We start from the raw sequence: 5,547 nt of genomic DNA, 5'->3' as shown, positions 1-5,547 counted from the left end.
ACCCGTTAAAGGGTTAAAAATAGATAGACTATCTATAAAATAAAATAAAAATATTTCACTCCAGTATATTTTTGTCAATTTATAAAGTTCTGGGCAATGTTGGCTTTTTCTGAATTATAGTCTTCATAAAAGCTTAAATTTTATATAATTTATTTGAAAACCGGATACAAAAGGGTATATAAATTTTTACAATCTTTCACAGATAATAACAATGGACCTTATTAGACCTGATACCTCTTGTGAGAAATGTTTTAATATTTTGACAGATAAATATAAATTTTCAAATAAAAGTCAAGGATATCTCCTTTTTGCTATATATGAAAATACTTTGGAATGTAGTAAAGAAAACATTATAGAGAGACTAAATAACAATCTCAAAAGGATAATTTCTTTAAAGAGAGATGGTGACATGAGAAAAAATCTTTTTGAATCAATGATAAGTGAAAATCCGAAAGAAGAAGAGGAAAAAGAAAATCTTCCAATTCCTAATAAAAAAGAGAAAGAGTCTTGTTTCGGAATATGTTTAAAAGAAGGAGAAAATACGACTGATTGTGTATTTTTCCCAATCTCAGTTGAAGTAACAACATTCGAAAATAGATGGCGTGGTTATGAGTATTTGATATTTGGAGCAGAACGCATTCTTTGTAATGAAGAAATTGATACTGAACCATATATTAATCATAAAGATGGAAGAATTCATTTTCTTCAGTTTATTAAAACTGAAAGAGTTAAAAATTCTGTTGATAGTGTATATGCGGCAGGTAAACTCAATATGAAAGAATATAATGAGAATCTCTCAATGGCATTAATATTTTCTATAAAAAACTCTATCTTTTGGGAAGATTTTTCATTATCTGATCTTTATGTACAAACAGTCTCTTCTGAAAGAAATGATAAAGATTTTAAAAATATGATTATTAGTCGAGATATTATTCTTCACTTAAAATATATATATAATTGCATGTGTAATTATATGGAACAAGAATATAATATTTATTCTACAATAGATTATTTAAAAAATAAGTTTGATGTAACTGATACTTCTTTTTCATTAAATTTAAATGAAAAAGTAATTGAAGAAGTTAGGTATATGCTGCCATTCCGTTCCTCTAACCCATTTCCTAGTAGTGCTATAGAAATGTGTTTCAAGTCATTGAAAGATAAAAAATTACCCCAATAAATATCCAGAAAAAAAAAGCTTAAAACTCAAAAGAGAGAAAAAATATAAACTATTTTTTATTAACTACTATGTGGAAGGGGCCGAGGTGGGGGGCGGGGCGCCCCCCCCAAATAGTATTAAAAAAAAAAATAGTTAAATAGATATTTGAGTTTTAAACTTTTTTTTTCTGGGAAGAATAGTTAAAAAAATAAAGAGTTTAATTATCCTTAACCCTTTAGCGGGTAAGTGGCTATATAAGGTTATTATCAATAAAGTTGGTTTTTAAATATTTTTTATTTTACATCTTACTATAGAAAATTAATATTTCGCATCCTTTAGCTGGCAAGTGGCTATATTAGGTTATTATCAATAAAGTTGGTTTTGCATCTTATGGTAGATCACTACTACATAGTAGACTTTTTGGTGGATTATCAATCCTTTAGCGGGCGACTTTTTGAATCATAAATGTTTTTTAAACCTATTGAGGAAAAAAAATTTACTAGATAAATGAGACAGACCTTCCCTTCTCAATTATCAGCTAGGCTAGGCTAGGCCATAAGGTCCTCCAAGACCAAACGATACTATAAGAATATTAAATGTTCCCTGGGCAAAATACTGTTGGACTCGAAGAATGTCACTCCTCTCTTCGAAAAGAGATGTCTGGCCATCTCTCGGATGGCCATCAGCTGTGCAGTGCGATGATAGAAGATCTACTCCAAAGACAACGACGAGCTACCTGAAAACTTCCAAACTTCCAGCTCCATCCCAGCACCAGCAACAACAACATAGTCCGAGGAGTTAAGGTTCAAATGAAAGAGGTGTTTTGGTTGAAATATTATTGTAACAACCCAACACTAACTACTACTACTACTCCGTGCATTTATGACAAAGGTGTAGTCGTATGACCATATGGTCGTATATAACACTGAGGCGAGTTTATACAGCCACTAAGAGGATAATGGAGAATATCTTTGCTTGCTATAATTTACTAGAGTATGATTTACCCGAAGGAAAAAAAATAAGTCCAAATTTTGATAATATGATTGAAGATATCATAAAATTTCAGAAATTATGGAAAACTAATGAGAAATTAGTAGATAAAGTGAAAGTAAAAAAAGCTAAGAAAAAAATGGTAGAAAAATTAATTCATAATATAATTATTAATGAAAAAATTGCAATCCAAGATTATAAAACTACACAAAAGATAATTGATAATTTTGAAGGAGCCCTTTCTACTGAGAATAAGAAATTCTATAAGATTCCTGGTGAGCTGGAAACCAAGAATTTATACAAAGCATGGTTAAAACTAATGGAAATGGATGAGAAAGAAAAACAACGAAATCCATCAAATTTGGGATTTTTAGAAATTAGAAAATACATTATTGATATTCATAAAATTCTAATGACTGGAGTAATTGATGAGAAAATTATGACCCCCCCGGGAATATTTAGTACTTTTGATAGAGTAGCCGAATATAAGGGTGAAATTCATAAATACCCAAGAAAGGGAAGTCAAGAAGAATGGGAAACAGAGATTTGGACTTGTCTGGACCAGTATAATAGTTTTATTATAAACATGAAGAAAACCATTGAAGAAAAAAAAGGTGTAGAGGGTATCTTTAGGTGTGCCGCATGGCTTCTAGTTAAACTGGTTTCGTTGCATCCCTTTAGTGATGGAAATGGCCGCCTTAGTAGATTGTTGGCAAGTTATTCTCTTAATTTAATTACACCATTTCCATCTCCAATAAGTAAAAATCGAGAAGATTTTATTGATGCACTTATCAATGCACGTAAATCTTTTCCAAGTCATATTACTGGTATGATGATTGAATCAAATTGGTGGGCGTGGATGGAATTTTTAAATATGGTAGGAATCTCCTATTAGAATTTTTCTTTCTAGTTGTAAGAAAATGGTTTTCAAACTCTAGGCTAAATAAAAAAATATTTTCCGTTTTTAGGTGATATTTCTTAACCTTCAACCAAGTTGAAAATATTTTTCATCTCAGTGACCATCGCATCTCTTTTACTTATATAGTCTACTGGTGTTTATTTCTTTTTTTGATAATAAAATTCAACAAAAAACACTTCTTTTATTCCAACCTAATTCCTTAACCCTTTAGCGGGCAAGTGGCTATATCAGGTTATTATCAATAAAATTGGTTTTTTAATATTTTTTATTTTACATTTTATTATAGACAATTAGACAGTAGACTTTTTTGGGAATAGCGGACAAGTGGTTATATCGGATTGTTATCAATAAAGAAGGTGGTGTACCTTCGGGGTAAAAAACAATCCAAAACTAACTACTACTACTATCACTACTTTATATATTTATGACAAAGGTGTAGTAGTATGACCATATGGTCGTATATAACACTGAGGCGAAAAGGCTGCCCGCTAAAGGGTTAATAATATTTTGTAATAACTTTTTTGTTTCTAAAATTAATAGATATGGAAGATTCTCTGGAACGGGCCGGTGGGAGTAACATCCAAGAGGAACCCCTAGATCTTACTACACAAGAAAACCATAATAATAAGGAATATAGAGAAAAGCATAAGAATACTTATTTGGGTAAAAATATATTTAGGTTTTATGTTGAAATTAGAAAAGAGTGAAAAATTATCAGAATGTCCAGAGGTTTCTACTAATTCTGTGAACCTTATTATGGCCACCCATTCTCAAGAGAAGCCGTATAAATGCGGTGATGGAGCTATTTTAAAAAAACATGAGATGATACATACTTGTGAATACTGTGAGAAGACTTTCTCATATAAATCGATCCTAAGAATTCATATACGGACTCATACAGGGGAAAAGCCGTTCATTTGTGAATACTGTAAGAAGGATTTCTCATTAAAATCGAACCTAACAGTACATAAACGCATTCATACGGGGGAAAAACCCTTTTCTTGTAAATATTGTGAGAAGACTTTTTCGAAAAAATACAACCTAAAAACTCACATACGTACTCATACAGGAGAAAAACCGTTTACCTGTGAATATTGTAGTAAAAGATTTAACGCGAAAAGAACAATGGAAAAACATAAACGCATTCATACAGGAGAAAAACCGTCTACCTGTGAATACTGTAGTAAAAAATTCAACATGAAAGAAACAATGAAAAAACATAAACGTATTCATACAGGAGAAAAACCGTTTACCTGTCGAAACTGTAGTAAAACATTCAGGGAGAAAGAACACATAAAATCTCATGAACGTACTCATACGGGGAAAAGGCCGTTTGTTTGTGAATACTGTGCGAAGAGTTTCTCATTAAAATCGAACCTAATAAGACACACATGTACTTATACAGGAGAGTAAAAAGAATAGAAATCCATACGAGGGGAAAAACGTTTGTCTGAATACTGTTAAAAGGCTGTTTGTTTGTGAATATTATCAGAAGATTTTCTCAGATAACACATACATATTCAAAGGGTAAATATAATAAGGGGAGGGAGGGGAAACATTTGCTAGGAAATTTTTTTTAGTGTAAGAGAAGGAAATATAAACCCTAAGGAATCATATAAGTATTTATTTATATGAGAAAGGTATGAGAATGTTGCCTGCAGTCTCAGTCTAAAAGCTCTACCGATCGGACAAGTGGCCGAACAACGGTGGAGGTTCATCCTTCTTCTTCGTCCTCATACTAAAATAAATAATATTTAAAAAATTTATTTTATTTAACAATACTGCTATTTTAGTAACTATTTATAATAACTCTTTTTTTTCTTTTTTAAAATTAATAGACATGGAAGGTTCTCTGGAACAGGCCAATGGGAGTAATATCCAAGAGGAACCTTTGGATCTCAGTACAAAAAAAAATTATACTTATGATGAAAAATCTTTGTTGAAGAATATTCATTTCGATAAAAACATATTTAAATGTTATAAGTTAAAAATGGAAAAGAGTGAAAACTTACCGGAATGCTCGAAGGTTTTTACTAATTCTGTGGACCTAAGTGAGAAGACTTTCTCACACACACGCACCCATACAGGAGAAAAACCAGTTACCTATGAATACTGTAGTAAAACATTCAAACAGAAAAGAGACGTGGAAGATCATAAGCTCATCCATACAGGGGAAAAACCGTTTACCTGCGGATACTGTAGTAAAACATTCAGGCGGAAAAGAGACATGGAAGTTCATAAGCGCATTCATACTGGGGAAAAACCGTTTATCTGTGGATACTGTAGTAAAACATTCAGGCAGAAAGGACATATAGAAATTCATAAACGTATTCATACGGGAGAAAAACCATTTATCTGTAAATATTGTCAGAAAACTTTCTCCGATAAATCGAGCCTAAAATGTCATATACGCACTCATACAGGGGAAAAACCATTTACCTGTGGATACTGTAGTAAAACATTCAGGCAGAAAGGATAT

Source organism: Coenobita brevimanus, unplaced genomic scaffold, assembly GCF_032717465.1.
Source record: "Coenobita brevimanus isolate Jiangsu-jjx unplaced genomic scaffold, ASM3271746v2 jjx.HiC_scaffold_3666, whole genome shotgun sequence".
Lineage (NCBI taxonomy): Eukaryota > Metazoa > Arthropoda > Malacostraca > Decapoda > Coenobitidae > Coenobita > Coenobita brevimanus.
This window is presented reverse-complemented; position numbering follows the sequence as displayed.